Raw genomic sequence first — 19,843 nt, 5'->3', positions numbered from 1 at the left:
CGTAAAAATCCGGCAGACATCATAATAATGTACTGAATTACCATACAATAGGACGCAACTATGCACTCAACCGCGGAAATATATTTGTTTGAGGAGGAACAGTTTAGCGTACTGCAATTCCGGGGAGCGTCAACAAACCCTGAAATATATGCAGAACCACAACATGTAGCTAACTATGGCAAAAGCCTGTTTAAAATCATCACGTTTGATTGTGGACCCTAAAGACCATTTTGAGCCGTCAGCAAAAACTGGTCCTTCCATACGACCACACAGCCTTGTTGACGTTATCAGAAAGATCACAAAGTAAACACTTTCCAATTTACTTTATCCAATTATCATGATGTGAAACGTTGGACAAATAACGAGAATACAAGCTTTGCGCCCACGGTTCGCCTACGTGAGGAACCGAGGTCTTATGTGATGTTGAATAACCTGGTCCTTTGTGCAGATAAACATATGTTTAGAACTTAACAGTTCATGTGTCAATATATTGTCAATGAAGAATTAGGCATCTCTGTTTGACTAATTCAGTAAGAAAACAATTAATACAGAGACTTGAATTATAATATGCAAACAGGTTTTGAAGACCTTGACTGCAACCAATATCTTGAATTCTTTGACTGTTAATTGCAAGGTCTTACGTTGCATTATCCTTATTTGTATTATCAGGGTTATCCTTAACTGACAGAGTCCATGCCAATATAAAGTAACAGTACATAAATCCTACTTCTATAATAGATCGGCAAAGATATTCCCATTAATCGATGGATCATCGTTAAATTGCAATGACATAAATATAGAATATTCCAATCGTATTTAATTAAAAGGAACATAAGAACCAGTGACTCCAGTCTATATATTAACTGGTCCTTGTATTCGCCAATCAGGGCTGCCCTCAATACCAGTCGTGTGAGTCTCTCGCTTGATCGCGTCTCCTGCAAGCCCTATAGATCTCCGGTGACATTCCGCGCGGTAGCCAGACCGTGACTGTGACCGAAATACTGAGATATTACTGATGAATAATAAGCATGTAATAAATTCTACTACCCACGAAACGTACAGAGAAACATAATAATCTGTTACAATGATTGATCAATACTCGAAACGGCATCTTCTTGTATTGTATAAAAGGTTTGGTCCTAATATGGTCCTCGAACCATTCAGCGATTTCCTTCAATTAAGCCAAGAACTTTGCATGCAATCTTTTTCTCTTCCATATTGGTTGGGATTCAAGATATTTTCTTGTGTGTACCGTAAGTATAAAACTTGTTTCCTATTGTAGATGTTAATTATGTAGCATCCAATTACTTGAAGATGTGAACTTATGCTTACAACCTTCGGAACCGGTCGAGATGTGGCTATGTGACTGTAAGGGACAAATTGATCTACACAGATTCAATAACTAGTTATTTAGGTAGGAGGTAGTAGTACCTAGTAGGCTCTTTGATAAGGTAAGATTGAGATTTAACAAGAACTACTATACTACACGGTTCAGTAGACTTTTTGGAAAACTCAACTTTTAAAAGAAAATTTGCAGAATTTTGAGGTCATTTACATTTTATATCAGCCAGAAATTTGAGGTGTTTGACATGTTATATTTTTGCCTTCCAAAGCCTTCACAAATAATATTAATTTCCTATCACATGATGTGTAGAAGAAACTGCGGCATTACAGCAATTACTTGCGCCTATAACAGTCTACACACCAAAGCCGCTGACCCGGCGGCACATTGGCGGCACGACTGCCGCGGCATGTGGTGTTCTAGTAATTGTCAAATACTCTATGAAAGCCGGCGGCATGATTGTACAAAATACGGCCGGCGGGTTGGCCAGGCCATCGCCGGCATCAGCGGCTTTGGTGTGTAGACACCATTACAGTAACATGTCTATCAAACAATTGGTCGTCATCGTCACTGTGTAATCGCGTCGGCAGCTTCATAACACATCTGCTGACAATATGACGATGCAAGATTGCTTCATACTCTCGATTTATTAAGACTGATCGCACGCCTAACATAATATCATATTTCCATTATACCATTCCATAGGTCCATTAACTGAAGTCATACGAAGGATTTTCTAAATGGAGAGCTTTTTATTTTCACACGTATCGAAAGACATAAGAAATACTTTTTAGTTAATCACTGAATTTGTAAAGTTCTGTAGATCTTCTTATAATAATAAAGCTCACCATTTGTTTTAACGTTAACTATTTAAAGTCACACATTTTAAAGCTTAAATACCCGGACAAACACCTCAATTTTGTCCTTATAGGTAGCTACATCATGCCTAAACTTAGCAATATCGACATTTTAGGTAATACTTCAGTTCTGAGAACAACTTATTATCATGCTTGGACCTCGGGGTGCTTGCGACATTACAGTTCCCAGAACCACTGACGTTTAGAGGTCGCCAATCGCGTGAAACTCGTGCGCAATGCGCAAGCGCGCGTGGAGTTGATTAATGTATCGAAATGTCAATCGGTACTTAATGAATGTAGATAGTTGTTAAATTTAACTTGATGGTATGTGTATGTGGGCAATCGTATTGTATCGTGTTGTGGCAATGAATTTGAATTGTAATGCATTGTAAATGGGCATGTAAATCAGGCTTACTGTTTATGAGCTATCAATAAGTATAAGCTCAATAAAAGGCATTATAAATGTAAAATACATCGGCTTGATGAAACATTACAGCCTATTAATTATAAAAAGTCCAATAGTACAAAATACACCGTTACCATACATGACATGCAGTCAGTGACCGAGAGTCACACGACCAAAGTCTCGATGATTCACCCGCGAACTTCCTTATACGTCGATTAGCTAAATAAAGACAGATCGCTTAATGACGTCACATGACAATTAGTGTCTACATCTGGCTATCACAAGATCTGTGGCTCAAAGTGGCCAAAAGTGGCTCAATTGTCTCCAAGTCGTTGTCGGATGAGTTGAGTGCATGAGGTTTGTTTAATGGGCTTTAAGTTGTCAAGGTTTTGTATGAAAGTAGCTTGTGAAGTGAGTCATTTATGGTCAATGTCTTTTCCACAATCGCCAACTAAGATACTTTATTTTAAGAGGCAAAAGCCCGGATTTTTAGTTCAACCAATTTCGTTAAACTACAAATACTAATTTATTTTTAAACGGTTTTATTTATTCTAAATTGTATATGTACTAGACATTGACAGATGAGTAATATTTAAAAGCCTAGCATAAAATATAAAAGCATAAATATAAATAACAATAAAATGGTTGGTTCCAACATTTCTATAAACAGGACATTGTTATATTAAAACGTTTGAATGTAAGTCAGTGTCAGTCATTCATTTATAACTGATAGTTGTAACATTGGCATAAAACAAAGGACAATGTTAACCAAGTAGCAATAATATCAGAGAACGACGCAGTTACTGCCATAACTAACTGCTTACTGATTAATTAGCTCGTAAATCTGCGCCGGCGCCGTTTACACGGTAGGCGCCACACGACGCGAGACATATTCCGTAAATAGTGATTTTAATTACAATTTAATTTTATGAGCGAGAAAATAAACAATTACTATGTTATTTATAGCACCATCCATGATCAAAAACTATTTAAAATTGACAAGCCATAATTTGCATTTCATTGGGAAAAGCGCATCGAATTTCCCCAAGATAGTTACCACATAAAATCCGATTCCTAGTCGATTTCGGTAAAACCGAGATGAGGAAATGTTATAGAATGAAGCAACCGATGACAGTATACTTTCTTGTGAAAACCCGACTATGTTGAAAAGAGGCTTTGTACTAACGACCCTGACTTGAGAGTCATGAGTTCAATACCGAGCACGTACATTTGTGATTGCAATCGCCGATCACTAGGTTACTGCTTAAAACGGCGAAGGAAAGAAGCTGGCGATGTTGAACCTTTCAATAATGAGAGGTTATGAAAATGCATAACATAAAACATATTCTATCGTGAAAAGAAAAATTGCTGTTCAACTTGTAAATTGTAAAGCTGCATTTTCTTTTAAATATTTCAAGTAAAACTCCGCCAAATTCCGACTATCAGTTTAAGTTATAGATTTTATGTAAACTACTAGTTACTTAAGGTATTCTGTTATATAATATGCAATCTGTAGTAACGTAACTGACCGACACGGATACACAGACGGAGAAACACAAGGCCAGCGTTTAATTACTGCACGTTTTGTTACTGCGACACATATCACTCTCCGTCGAGTAGAGAAGGAAGGAAGAGAACCCACAAAGACATTTCCCTGTCATTGATATAACAATGATATTTCGCACGTTGTTATGTAATACGGAATTAAGTAACGAGAATTTATTGGTTCCTAGAAAATGACGTGCGTAATGAAAGTATGTATTTTATCACATAAAAGTTTTATGGAGTTTTCCGTGCAGAAAGTGCGATCGTGGTTCGAAGATTATGCCTCATTTATGGCAAAGAAAATTATTTATACTCTTAAATAATTATAGTAAACTTTGAAATCAGTCATAGAATAATTAACGTAGACTTTTCATAGCTTAATTTGTTGTTTTATTAACGCGTGCCAATAATGCTGTTCTAAGTACGTACATTTAGTAACAATGAACCATTTTACAATTGAAGTGATAGGTATTACTGCGTCACTGTTGCCCCTACAACTAAAGTTACAAGGATACCTTTGACACTTCCTGCTCTGGTTATTCCGAGCGCACGAAGTAATATAGACGTCACCAACTTGTTTTGATGCTATTTTCTAGGAAAAGCACGCTATTATTACTACTAACGTATTTGTAATGAGTACTACTATTTGTAGATCATTCAAGAATAGAATAATAAACTATCGTTGTGTTATATTTGTAGAAATAGTGAGCTTTATAAGCAATAACTTTCTTCACGTAGATATCAAATTGAAAGATGATGATTGAGCAGAAACAAGAGATGATGATTGTTTACCAGCGTTTTGTGATGACAACATTTCAATTCCATTTTATAAGATTTTTCTTATTTACCTAATAACAGTTGACAATTACTATTACAAACCTTTCGTACTCTCAACGTCTACTTTTACAAGCAAGGTCGTTGATACATTATACTATTGCAGACTCACGAGTGGATGTCATCGGTGTGATGATGACCGGCCGTACAAAATGTGTCAATATTATGCGTTAGCATGACTCATCATACGGTGTTAAGTATTGAATGATTTAATAACTTCACTGCGGTTGCTTGCACGTGGCCCCGTGCGCATGCGTAGTGATAACAGTTCTTTGCTATAACTGTAGTCGTATAATATGTACCTTTACTTGTAATAATAAAGAATATGACTTTGTGAAGGTTATTCGTTGAGCAGTTACTCGTATTTCTAGGCTTTTTAAAACAATAACCTGGGATTTTGTTACAGTTTTATATTTATTATGACTATGTTTTACGGGTACACTTTTAAAAGCTAAAACTGTCTTTTTATAAAATCACGCGAATGAGTAGGTCATTACCGTTTCCAATTATAAAATAATCAAGTTAATATCTTCCTGTTTAGCTAAACGTTAAAGTTAACGTGAATTCAGATTTAATTCATGCGTACCTAATATTGAGGAAATATATCCGTTTACCAAATACGTACAAATATACACGATAAATTAGTAATGTACACTTAGGTACAAAATTAGTTCCGCACACATATAAATCCAATAAATTATTCACACAAAGCGCATTAAATGCATACACCTATTATACACCTAATGCCTTTACAATGCAACACAAAGGAACTATATTTCTATAGAAAAACAACATAATAGGAACACTTAACATTTCACGGTAGAGTAGTGGAGTTGTATGCGCACGCGCGGATCTACGCAACAAGTGCATATCCGGGTACAATGATCAACTTCCGGCCCTATATTGGGATCAATTGGGCCCTATTGGTCCCGGGAAATGTAGGGCTCTTGCCCTTCGTCCGGTATCCGGCATTAGGCATGGGAACATTTCGTGAACAGTTTTATCGACGTCGACATAAACTCGTAAACTCAATTTACAGACGTACAAAATATAAACAAAACTGACACAATTTTAACTTCAAACAAAATACAAAATGTCAGTAACAAAACCACAAAGTCGATATACTTAATCAAATCTATCACGCTCTATACATATCGAGTACCAAACCGCCACAATGGACCACGTTGCACAATTAACGAACACTAGCCGTTTTCCCGCGTCCCGTCTGAGCAACTGCCCGTACCGGGATAAAATATAGTTTACGTTACTCGGGAAAAGTGTAGCTTACCAACAGTGAAAGAATTTTTCAAATCGGTTCAGTTGTTTCGGCGCAAACGAACAAACAAAAATGTTTCATCTTTGTTATATTACTACAGATTACGAGCAACTCCAGCAGTTTACACAATAGACCATGCATAAAGGATAAACAAGCATGCATTCGACCGACATGTAGCTACTGGCCATGATACACTGTTAGATAATATCGTACATGCACGATGTTTGTATTTAGCAACAGCTATTATCTGTTATATAAGTATTGGATAAAAATCTGTATGGATTTACTTTATGAGACGTTAAAAATCTGTAAGATACAAAACAGATTAACATAACACCTTGTATCATTAGGTAAAGTTCATAAATAAGCTTCATACTTGCACGTTTATTTTAGGTTTTTATAAAAATGTGCTTATTGTAAATCTAAAACCAGCAACGTTTTCAAGTGCATACATTAGTCATTTTGCATGACTCAACTGCAGCCATTAAATTAGTCACCAAAACAACATTCTTGCACAAAAACTATCGACTAAAACACATCGACATTACCCCATCCCTAGTCCCAGTTACGTCGCGTCGGCACTACAATAGGTCGATAAAGTATTACATAAACAGTCGCAGGCGCAAGTCACAGGTTATCGATCTATTGGCCGTCATGCAATTTAATTAAATTATTGTTACTACATGCTAATTGGTCACAAATTGCGTGTGGGCATACATTGGGTACAGTCAACAAAAACATACGCAACATATAAACACAGCACATATATACCTAGATGTTTTGCAAATTATTCGAGAATACTCCTACAAGGTCCTGGTACAGAAAGGGCTCCAGACAGAAGGAACATGGTGGGTTTGAGTAAGAGTCTGACACCCTCACGCTACACCACTGCGGAATTTGATTATTTTTTACCAATAAAAGTGTTTATTTCTATAGTAGATGTGTACTTTTGCAGACTGTACCTATTGATTACATCGATCGAGGTAATTGTGAGAGACAATAAAGGAATCTTTATTGGGACAGGTCATGGACTAATTTGTTTACAAGTACTTGCTGGGCAATTGTTTTAACGGTGCTTTGTTCTTGTCTTGCTACCTAGGTACCTATATCCTTTGTTTTACAATTCATATATATATGTATTTAAGAAAGCTATATTTACATTAGGGTTTGTTCGAAAGAATATCCTTGACGATACCCAAAGGGCTGATCGGCTTAGTTAGAGTTTAAATAACTAAAGAATGAACTAGAATAGGTTTTGACAATTTCTCCTTATGAAATACATAAAACTATTAAAGACACTGCCTGCAAGACAAAGCTATTAGATTCCTTCAAATGGTCCGAGAGAACTATAAAGGTAGGTATTGATGATTGAAGATTCAAAATGACCTAACCAACCTACCTGAGTCATCTCAACACAGTACAAATTGCTAACATCCTAGAGATGAGCACAAACAAATAATTGTAAATAAACATGCGTCACGGCCCTTAGACTATGACATCATTGAGTCCTGCGCAGGCGCATACATGTGACAAGTATAACACTGTTGGTACCACGTGTGTCTTAGCGTGACTCATTCGTGATTACACTCAGATGTCCTCAGATTGAATTTAATTTTTGATAGGAATGATACAGTGGTAGACCCCTAGGTGGGTCTACGACCTAGATTAGTATAGAGTTGCTGAATTATGGCAGAGTAGTGGCGACAATATTAGGCTGATTTTGCACACACACATACTTAAATTGTCACATCTGCCTAGTAATACAAACTTAACTATTAGAACATATTGTGTGTTAAATACTACTATAGGTTGGGCGATTATTAAATAAAGTTTCAATGTTTAGGAATATGGCAGTAATAACTCAACGCTAATACTGTCCAATCTGAAGTTACTTCAAACTACCAGTAGCCATGACAGCTACAACAACAAATAAAAATAAATCTTTCCTCACACAAAGCACACACGACGCCTTTACAACAACCTGTATAGCACCTGGCGCATCCGTGTCGCAGCGATTAATTCTGCGCGCGCGCATACCACCAGATTATTGTAGAAAGGTCACGTACGATGCCTGCGCGCATCAAGTGTACAGAAAGTTATTTTTAGCCCATATCTAGATTATTGCTAGAGGATGTCTATGTCTAAGCTGACTGTTAAAAGCCCTGATCCCAGATCTAGTGAAAGATTAGCCACAATACGGTTCGATGACTTAAAACAATAAAGTTGGGTATAGTGTCTACAGTATGATATTTTATCGGACGAAGTTATCGGTTTATTAAGGCAGACATAAATAAAGCTACCAAGATTATTTTAATTAAGGCCTACCTAATTAAAGATAATCTGACAATAAATACATCTTGGAAGAGATAAAGAACTTGTTATTCTTTTCTCCACGAAGTAATCAAACAGTTATGCAGGCCACCAAGTGCTATAGCCTCTATAACAAAATCAAAACGTGATCCAAAGAACCTCCTTTTTGGAAGTCGGTTAAAATAGATATTCATTTCCGTACACAGCTCGTGGAAGGACCCTTATTAGTCTGATTTTAATTCGAGTCAGTAAAATGACATTTCCAGTGTTGCACAGTTTTAAAAAATAGGGTCCCAAATAAATAGTCATGTGGAAAATCGAGATTTTAAATCGAGAATTAAAAGTTAGTCTAGATTACATTCATTTATTTATTTGTACATACATTTCATTTCTTTATTAATATCAAATTGGCTTTATATTAACATAAATATGTAATTTACGAAATTAAACTGAAGACATGTAATTAAATATTACATAAAATACTGTTGTTATATTTTTTTGTTATTGGCAGGACTAAAATCATGACTAAACTTCTAAGTCGATCGATTGTGGAACATCACTATTGTAGTGGGTCACCCTTTTTGTGAAACTGACAGTTGCCCCTGTCATTTTACTGACTCGAATTAAAAATCAGACTATAGTTAGTAATCTATTATGAACTGTGTATAAGAGATGATCGCCTCTTTATAACCCTGTAATTCTAGAACCTTAGCCTTCATCTCCAATATCAGCACACTACACTTGCTTACAATAAAACCTAGTCTAAACAAACAGTATTACTTATGTCCATGAAACTTGATCACCTACAAGTGCAGATACTTACATATAACTTGAAGGCGTTTCAACTTACTTGGCAGTTACACGGGCTCAAGTTGCTTCTCATCATGAGCTAATGATACGGAGATATAAGTAGTTTATTGTTTATGTAAGATATCATGTAATGTGATATTATAGTGGGCTATTGTGGGGAGTATATGAGCCAAGTTTTGCGTCTTGCGTATGTGGTTGTGATGGGATTTGTAAGTACTGTTGAAGATAGTTGAATTATGCAGAGGTTTGATATTGTACAATACAGTAAAGAATATTTTTGGAATGCGTTTTATTTGTTTTTTCTTTCACGGGCAGAAAAATAAAGAAAATCTCGACAAATTAATTTGTCGAAGTTATATTATCAAAATTGAGTATGACCATTAGGTATAAATTCTCTTATTATAAACGCAGATAACTGAACGACTGAAATACATAATATTATAACAAACATTTCTGTGTTTATAATTTCTATCCATTCATTATGTCTAGGAATAATTTTACAATGGCGTCTTATATAATTTTATTTAATAATAACTGTTACGCGTTTATTCTCATAAAGGTTTGAAAAAATCGATACTTAATTGTCAGCTTTGTTTAAAGGATTAAATAACATCAACGTTTTAACAAAATTGCAACTAATCCAACGATATATTTAAGAAATAAAATGCTATAGGTATATCAACATCTTATGGCGTCGTACTTAAGTAGTAAATAAATTCATCAAAATGTCAAAGTCATTTTTTATTGTAAATAGGCTGTGAAAGCTCTTTCGAAACGAAAGTTAAAAGTAGTTAGTTGCACGGTTCCAAAGATTTTTAATTTTCATCATATACACAACCACCTAAGATCCTTTGTATCCTTAGCAGGGCCAGCAGAGCCAAGGCCTGCCGGGGCTGCGGGTTGTTCGAAAGAGATACCGCGGCCCTAGTACATAAAAGACCTATGACGAACACGACGGTTTTAGTCAGTAAGATTCTGACACTCCTCACCGCTGCTAACCCACAGCGGGAGGGTCATTGATGATTTTTGACGTCTGTAAAAAAAGATCCTTTGTATCCTATACAGTCCTATGTACTATAAATAGCACTGTAAAGCTAATTATGTCAAGTCGGGTTGAGTATAAGCCAAAGGCTGTTGCTATCAGAAACTGTATTTCTTGGCATTGCTATCGTGGTCCCCAACATTCATTTGTTTTCACATGCTCTGGTAAAGCGAAGCTTACTAAAAGCCTGTTTATCATATTATCTAGATTTGCTGTGTGTATGTATGTTTGTGTTAAATGTTATTGTAGGTAAGTGTTTGTTTAGTTTATAAGTAAGATCTCTTCGAAGAATTACTGTCATGAGTAGCTGTCTACATTTGTTTTGTTTTAGTTTGATTAGCCGTGTTGACACTATGCATAAATATGTAAACAATGAATGCCGCTAAGTTAAGGCTAGTTTAAAGCTCCGTGTAATCTTAACACAATATGAATAGATTCGTGCCTCATCTTAACTTTTGAAATTATAAACCGACCACCACCTATTAGGTGACAAACCAAAAGTTTATCTCTTCTATTAGTGGTACTATAAAATCTAGGTTTTAACTTTAACTTTGCTTTTAATAACTTCCTCCCTATCTCGCCTTTAAGTCCTACATTCAGTCTGGTCTGCAAGACCTGGGTGACAACAATTTCACCGGTAGAAAGCCTGTAATGGCAGGAAGTGACGGCTCGTGACCTACCGCTGCGCTTGCGCAATACCCACCGGATATCAGCGTGATAATACCGGAGTGGAATTATGATTGGGCAACTGTGATAGATCGGTTGTAAGTGAAATATGGGTGAAAGATAATGGAGAGGCAATCATAGAAAAGTAATTTAATAAGACAAATGCTACTTGCGTTCACATGTCAATGTAACTAAGATTCGATTTTTGTAAGCTCAAGCAAAAATAATAAGTGAAGGATGTGTCTACTCAATCATAAATATAATAAGGTACTGTAGTCTATCTGAGAAAATCTTTAACCGACATAGTCTGTTTAACAAAAGAGGTAGATGAATAAGTAAGTACGTTCCAAAATTAAAAGAAACAACTTCAAAGCAGTACCGATACGATAAACTATAAACACCCACTGCACAGAAATTGGGCCAGTCGCGCGCAATTAAACAAATGTGGCGACCATCAATATCGCGCTAAACGGTTATATGCTGCAAGATGACGCGCTTACTTGTCTATTAGTACTTCTTAGAACTTGACTTGATAATAACATGCAGAAGTATCACAAAATAAACATGAATGATGAAATGGATCATTACATAATTAGATGGTCTTGGAAATGTTGATCTGAAAATACGTAACCTTCTTTTTGGCCCAGAAGGTCCTAAGTCCGATGACCAACAGCTCTTTAAGATATGGACAATTTTTATTCAGGAATATAGGTACAACCCTCCTTGAAATTCATACTTAGGTATAGGAATGTCCTATCAGTGAAGAGCATACCTTATTCTGCCCTGCCAGTTTACCGAGGCTTGCTTTAAGCCTAGACGTTTCTGCTTTCAAATTCGTCATTTTCTAAAGCACATAATCTACTAGTACTTCTTCATGAATGCATGCATGATATTGTCCAATAAGTCCATGATTAGCGTCATGCCAGCATGCGTTCCCACGACGTGACATGTGTGCCCGAATGCATGCGTGCATTGTCTTGTTCAAATATAAAACGATTAATTTTTCGTTACAATATGGCGGCTGGTATTTCGCGGTTTTGTCCAATGTTTTATTGGATTAATTGTGGTTTAAATGCTTGTTTGTTTAACACTGAAGTAACGTGTATATACGATTTATTTTCAAAACTAAAAATACTTAAAACAATTATGTTATTTACTTAACAATTGCACAATCGCTCAATAAAATACCCACGACAATACATAGGTTAATATAATTAATAAAGTTTATCATTGCGAAAAACAAGGAAAACCACATATTGACACTATATCAATACAATTCACATCATACTATGGCAACGTCATCAACCACTTTCATACGCAAACCATTTTAAGTTACAATTTATTAACATTTCCATAATTGGCAAACAACAGAAAATAAAATCAATATTATTGACACTGTAAATCATTTACGTCACAGAGGCCTTATAAATCTTAACTATTATATTATTATAAACACAAGTAACTCTGTCTATCAGTCTGTATGTCCGGCTTGCACTCTAAAACTACTGAACCGATGTAAATAAAATTCGGTTCATAAGTTCAGTTCATAGACAGACAGTCTAGCTTGAGCCTGAGAAGAGACAAAGGCAACTTTAAGAACACAATAGAAGAACATTTTGAAACATGTCGCTATGCAAATAAGCCAACGTGAAGACAGAATTTCTACAAAGATTACTTTAATCATATGGGTAGATTCTATAAACAATAACAAAGAAAAACAATAGAGAGGACAGGTACAGTTAAGAGGGCGTGTCTATCTATTGTATGTCTGTGTGTAAACCTATAATATTGCATGTGTAGAACAAATTAACAATTAAATGAGGTTCCCAAGTCGGGGATCGGAAATGTCTGTTAAAGAGTGATCATTATGCTCATCACAATCGACATGAGGATGCAATAACGGTACTTCGATATATAATAACAATAAACTATATGAAACTTAATCTATACTTAATATAATAAAGCTTAAGAGTTTGACTGTTTGCTTGAACGCGCTAATCTCAAGCAGGTACTACTGTAGGTCCGATAAAAAATATCTCTGTGTTAGACAGTCCATTTATAGGAGCAGGCTATTGGCTACATGCGTGGAAACCGGCTGTCGTGGTATGGGCATGTGATGCGGAGGAATGAGAGTCATGTTGTGAGGAAGGTGATGAGTATGAACGTGGACGGATATAGTGGAAGAGGAAGACCAAAGAAACGATGGATGGATTGTGTGAAAGTAGATATGGTAAGAAAGAATGTTACTTGTGAGATGACGGCAGATAGAAGAGTATGGAAGAAGAAACATGCTGCGCCGACCCCAAATAAAATTGGGATAAGGGCAGGAGGATGATGATGCTATTGGCTACATTTTAACCGAGTGCACGGAGAAGTTTACAGGATGCAGGTAACACTGGCGGAAGCTAGTTGTTTATATTTACTAAGCATTAAAATCTAGGTCAAGGCTATTTATTAGAATAGAATCTAAAACATCAAAGATTTTGGAGAACACATGTTTTTGATGCCTTAATCAATGATTCATCGATCAATTTGCATAATGTTATAAAGAATCGGAACTCGTAAAAACTGATTATATTATAAATTCTTAATGAATCCGCAGAATTAAATCATTTTAACAATATCTCATTGACGTATTTATTTTACAAAGTGATGCAACGATACATATTGTAAGCTATAAACAGGGATTTACAGAGCATATGTTAATAGTAAATAATAACCAAGTATTAAGTACGTAGGATAATAATAAACCAAACAGTCTGCATATGGTGACCAGCTCTTAAAACTGGCTGATCATAAACATACTGAAAAAACAATTAAACTCTCATAGCCAGAATTAATGGTAAACAATATGTAGTTTGAAAAATATATCGAGTATTGGACAGCTCTATTAGACAGGCTGAATAAAATATAGTTCTTTAGTAAATTTTGTTAGTCAATTTAGCGGAGTCGTTATTGCTTTTTATAACCTGGCTGGGTTTATGTTTTTCTTAAAAATACTAAATATTTTGTACAGCTTTCAGTTAATTAATCTGTATAATACTAAATACTTGTAATATAATAAAGAGAAATATTTTTTGATTGTTTGTTTATTTCAAACCGATTTGCAAAAATTTTCAAAATGGCGGGAAAACAGCTTTATAAATAAAACCAGTTTGCAAGAATGCTATTATTCAATATTATGCACTAATCGTGTCGTCTTCTATGTTGCTGCATTACCAATAATTAAATAATAAACAATGATATTGCACATAGGTATGTACATTAAATTCTTATCGGTTACATTTCCGTTATTGTTTATTGGACGTGAAACATTTAGTTTTACTGTCTGGAAATCCTGCGCAAATCAATTGCGGTTGAAAAAATCCCGGATTATGAAATAGTATAACGTAACACGATGACTACATTCAATCAGATTATTGGCATAGTAATACCATTTTCTTATAAATTCAAAGAATATTTTTAATTTGAAAATTTTAAATGTGCCTTATTATAGTCAATCCTACTTATTCGCACAATGCACAAAAGAAAGAGAGAAATGTTAACAACGATTCATTAATCCGCTTCCCACAATGGTCTCCCAAAGTTTAACGACATCACCCGACAAGACGGTAACGCTCACAATGTCGGTCAAAACTAATTCGGATGCTCTCACCGTTCGAGAACTTTCCACAGCCAACAATACTTAACTCCTAAACCTAAGTTCACATGTCGCTAAACAATCGAGAAATCATCAGCTATCTCTATCGGCCATCAAAATGTCAGTGCCAGCTTAATTAAAAGCAGCGAGGTAATGAACGCATTGTCGAAATTGTCCCATTGTGCACAAATTCCCAGGATTTATGTTGGAAATATTTAGTTTGTTCACTCAAAACAGTTAGAGACCTTGCTAATGCAGAAAATAATGAAGAACAAAGCATATGGTAGACCATCTGTGCGATGTACTTACAGACAATTGAAAAATGAATATTTTGCAACAGTATCCTTGTATAAAAAACGCAGTTGAGAATTGTCGCAAATAACTTTTGAGTTCTAAACGCAGTAAGAAGGTCGACGTAATTAATGTGGCATCGCGCAATACCTACGTCCGATTTCTCAACTGATAAGTCAACGCGTAAGGGAATTGATCTCGATTGCATTACCGAACTGGCCGTCATAAACGTAACGTGTCAACGATCCTTACATTTGGTGAAGTTAAAAATAAAAATAATAACTGTACGCCGAACATCAAGTTCCAACAAAATATAAACCCAGAAGCGTTTACGCATATTCAAATACAATTACAGATAACAGTATCTTCTATGTCCACAAAGTATTTCCTGTCGTTATAATATTTATACGGAGTTGTTCCCATGGGGTTATTATCTCATGGGAGACGGAGAAATTCCGCCATTAGCTGGCAAGAAAGTGAAATCGGATGATGATGCACGCACTGTGATGGCATCGCCGTCACTTTACATGTAATTAGAACATTTGAGAAGCACCGAATGATGGATGATGGTAATCAAGAGGTAAGAGTTGAAGTTGCAAGGTTACGTTACTGATGTCAGAGTGCATTGCTAGTTTATTGCAAAACTCAGTAAAATAAGCTAAGTATGGGAACTTAGGAAGTATTTCTGTTCTAGCAAAGGAATACGGAAAGAAAGTGACAGAGGTGAGAGACAAAAACGTATTTACGAGAGTTCCTAATGCCTTCAAAAAAACGTAAAATCCTGGCTATCTTCAGCTATTACCACAGACCTTCGGGTTTTACGTAAGTATGTGATGTTTTGCTGGATAGGCACTTGGCAAAGGCGGAATCACGTAAACGCTGAATTCAAACTAATAAGTAATGTTTAAACAGGGTCTAGTACTTACCGTTCTATGGGACAGATCCGTGACGGAGTCGTGCCGATGCTCGAGGCTGCCGAGGCTGCAGCAAGAGGCAGAGGACGCGAGGCTCACGAGTCTGCGCGCGCGCGGTGCGGCGACACGGCCACGTGTTTCAGCATGCCGGGCCTGGGACAAGGGAAATTGTGTTATTGACCTCTTGTGGTGTGTGTTGGTCTTGCTTCGGAAGGAAGATTAATCTAGTCAAGTAAATACATAGGTCATGAGTTAGAATATATAGCACTGTAACGCAATCTATTTCTTAGAAAGCCTCGTTCAAGACTAGGCCCACAACGATGGTGGCAAAATCGCAACAAAACAACAAAATGGTAAATAAAGTTATAGTTAAATAGGTCTTTAGTTAGAATACAGGAGTTTAACGTGATCGATTACAAAAGGTAAATACAAAAGCCTTTTTCAAGACGAAGCCCACAATAATGATGACAAAACAAAATACAAGAGACATTTAAAAAGGTTCCCTAATTGCCTTCAAACCTAACGAAGCTGCATCTAATTCTACTTGCCGATCGCACGCCACTTGCGCACGCACATCGCACATGTCAGCATCCCTTATATCGCCGGATGTATTGCAAGTACCTGAAGAGTCTACTTTACTACAATAGTACATTGTTGTCCCCGGAACAAGGGCGGAGGCCAATTGTGGTGGAAGAAAAAATAGACCAAAAAAGAGGTTCAATAGATCAACTTGATAGAAAAAATATCTGTTCTCTATTTGAATTTGGAATGAAAAATGTTATGCAGACTTTTTGTGGATAAATCAATGAACATCCTTGCTTCCTGGTTTGAATGCGAATCTAATTCTGTCTGTCGGTTTGTCTATTATTTAGAAATTGGCGTGAAAGTTATGATTGAAAGTATTCGGATACATGAATTGCATCCTTAGTAGAGTAGAAAAATTGTAGAATACAAAATTTGGCAGTACCATTTATTTGACAAATATCTTCGAGTAATAGTATATTTAAATGGCTATGTTTAACTGATCACCAGATATAGTAACAAATAGCAGACAGAAATAGTAAATGATCACCAAAATGAAACTCGCATTTTAATGTAAAACTATCACCAAAGTTTTAACACTTTGCTATCCTATTTAAGTGAAATTACTCCAAAATAAATCATGTGTAAGCCAAAATAGTAAATGATCACCAAAATTATACCACCATTTTAAAAGTAAGATTATATCCAAATATTTAAGCAAAATGAGTCCAAATAAATCATTGTTATCCCAAAGTAGTAAATGATCACCAAAAGTAGTAAATGATCATCAATTTTTTCAATCACAAAATTATACCAGCGTTTTAATATAAAATGAAAATCAAAGTTTTACATCTTGTGTCCTGTTTAAGTAAAGTGACTCCAAAAATAAGTTCGGCCTGATACAATAAGAGTACAATAACATTATGGGGACCCTTTTCCTGCACTAGGGTGGAAAATTGTCTATTGCATGCCTCTAAACAGTGCGATAAGAGCGTGTTTTCGAGGTGTATTGAGAAACACATTCTTCTTCTTCTTTCTCCTGCCCTGTTCCAATTTTACTTGGGGTCGGCGCAATATGTCATTTTCTTCCATTTTCCCCTGTCACTCGTCATACTGACACTCATGCATGCATTGCAAGCCGGACACATAACTTAATATGGCATCATAAGACTTTATTTGGTAATAAGCCTACATTTTATGGCAATCACAGTGACTTATTTAGGCAAAAATAATACATTAATTTGGTCGTCAAGAGTTGGTGATCATTTACTAAATTTGGTGGTCGAATACAATTTAAAGTGAAGTCGTGACTAAAATAGCTGGTACTATTACATTTTTAGACTTTATTTTTCTGGTGTTCAGTAGATATTCTGGTTACAAAACTTAGGTTATCAAAGCATTTTATGGTGGTCATTATATTTGTTCCCTATTTAAATTGATTGTATCACGAAAATTTATACCACTGACAACATATCCAGGAACTTGTCTATACATATAATAAATCTGTAAAAACTGTGTCTGTACATTGAATATATTTAAAAAAATAAATTGGGTGGGGTTTAGAAACAGTAATCGAGCACAAATCCAAAAAATTATGTCTGTATGTCTGTATGTCTGTCATGTCTGTATGTCTGTATGTCTGTTTGTTTGTACACGCTAATCTTCGGAACTACTGGACGGATTTCAATGATTTTTTTCTTTGTTGTATCAGTATTAAGCCTGGTCAACATATAGGCTATAATTTATCTTCAAACTTGAAGACCTGATGCAGAACACCAACAGACCAACAAAACTATAAGAGATACCAAAATGGTGCCATAGAAAAATTGTTTCATGTGATGAGCATTTTCAGCTGAGATAATAAATTTTAAGATCTGGAACACCTGATGTGGAACCCCAAGAGCCAGCTTCTCTGTACCATATACAGGTATGACGTTTAGCAAAAGTTGTTCAACTTGATAAGCACTTTCTATTGACTTATACAAATTGAAGATCTAAACACCTGATGTGGAACTCAGGGCCCAGCTAGACTTTAGCATATAAAGATATGACGTTTTTGCAAAAGTGGTTCAATCTAATAAGCACTCTCTATTGACGTATATACATCGAAGATCTGGAACACCTGATGTGGAACTTCAAGAGCAATACTACACTTGAAATGTATAGAAACGAATGTTATGAAATAGGTATGGTGACACAAAACCGACGATTATCCCTTTATACACTATAGAAATATGAACTCAAGGACAATCCTCGGTGGACGTCGTTAAAAAGACAATCCCTGTTCTGTGCTGTACCATTGCTAACTGTGGATGAAAACTACTTGGGCTATTGTGATGGGATGCTAATGGACTAGAGGAAACTACGGGAACTATGGCACCTGCCGATGACAATGTATTACATGTAAAATTGCAGGAGACTTCGCTAAATCTTACTGGGCCCTGAATCAGTCACTGAATAGCAACAAGAGGGCAACAGGGACATGAGCGGCTGAAGTGTGAGAATACCTCGGCGGATTTTAAACGCAGATTACGCGCCCTGTGGGTCACTTACGAGGCATCCTCCGAGCAGGGCTACTAACCATGCTCTAGCGACTCCCTCTGGACAGCCAAGCCAAGCCAGAGCTTGAGACCTACCCGTCATGGTTCACTCCGACTGGCCGGAGATGGGGCAGTATACTCTCCCTGGAGAACTCGGTATATATAGCCCGCGGTGGCTACTCCCGTCATCAGCCTCAGATGTCCTGCGGTGCTTATATCTCATTATTATTGTCGTTATTATCTCAAGAGCCTTTGTCCCAATTATGTTAGAGTCGACTTCCAGTCACGATGCAACTGAGTACCAGTGTTTTACAAGGAGCGACTGCCTACTGGCCTCCACAACCCGGTTACCCGCTCAACCCAACACCCTTGGTAAAACAGGTCAGACTTACTGGTCTGACTACTCATAACGACTGCCAAGAATGTTCAATGACAGCGGAACCTACAGTTTAACATGCCTTCCAAATAACGGTCATTGGTATCCAAAATATGCGTAGAAAGTACCTACATACGAACTTAGAAAGTTGCATTGGCAGGTACTTGCCAGACCTGGAATCAAAGACGCACGCTCATGCGAGAGATTGGTTCTCTACCCACTAAACCACCACGACTTCCACTAAGTCATCACGACTTTGTCATCTATTTAAAGTTTTTTACGTAATAATACGTGTAATATTTAATTTTTGCCACACACAACTTAAATGCGGACTAATTAGAATCACTACTTTTATCCCTATGGTCGCGTCTGTGCGGTTCAGTTCTCAGCGTTCTGTTTTCTGCTGTGTTTTTGCCGTTGAAGTACAAAAATTAAATATATGGAACGTTTCTAATGGGTATTCCGTTGTTTT

At 36.3% G+C, this 19,843-nt stretch overlaps 1 pseudogene; it reads right to left on the bottom strand.

The window, feature by feature from the left end:
* The window catches only part of LOC135116672 (uncharacterized), a 34,031-nt pseudogene extending 17,952 nt beyond the window's left edge, over positions 1-16,079 (bottom strand).
* Between the last annotated feature and the right edge of the window lie 3,764 nt (positions 16,080-19,843).

Source organism: Helicoverpa armigera, chromosome 6, assembly GCF_030705265.1.
Source record: "Helicoverpa armigera isolate CAAS_96S chromosome 6, ASM3070526v1, whole genome shotgun sequence".
Lineage (NCBI taxonomy): Eukaryota > Metazoa > Arthropoda > Insecta > Lepidoptera > Noctuidae > Helicoverpa > Helicoverpa armigera.
The sequence above is the reverse complement of the archived record's forward strand: the minus strand, read 5'-3'. Positions and strand labels throughout refer to the sequence as shown.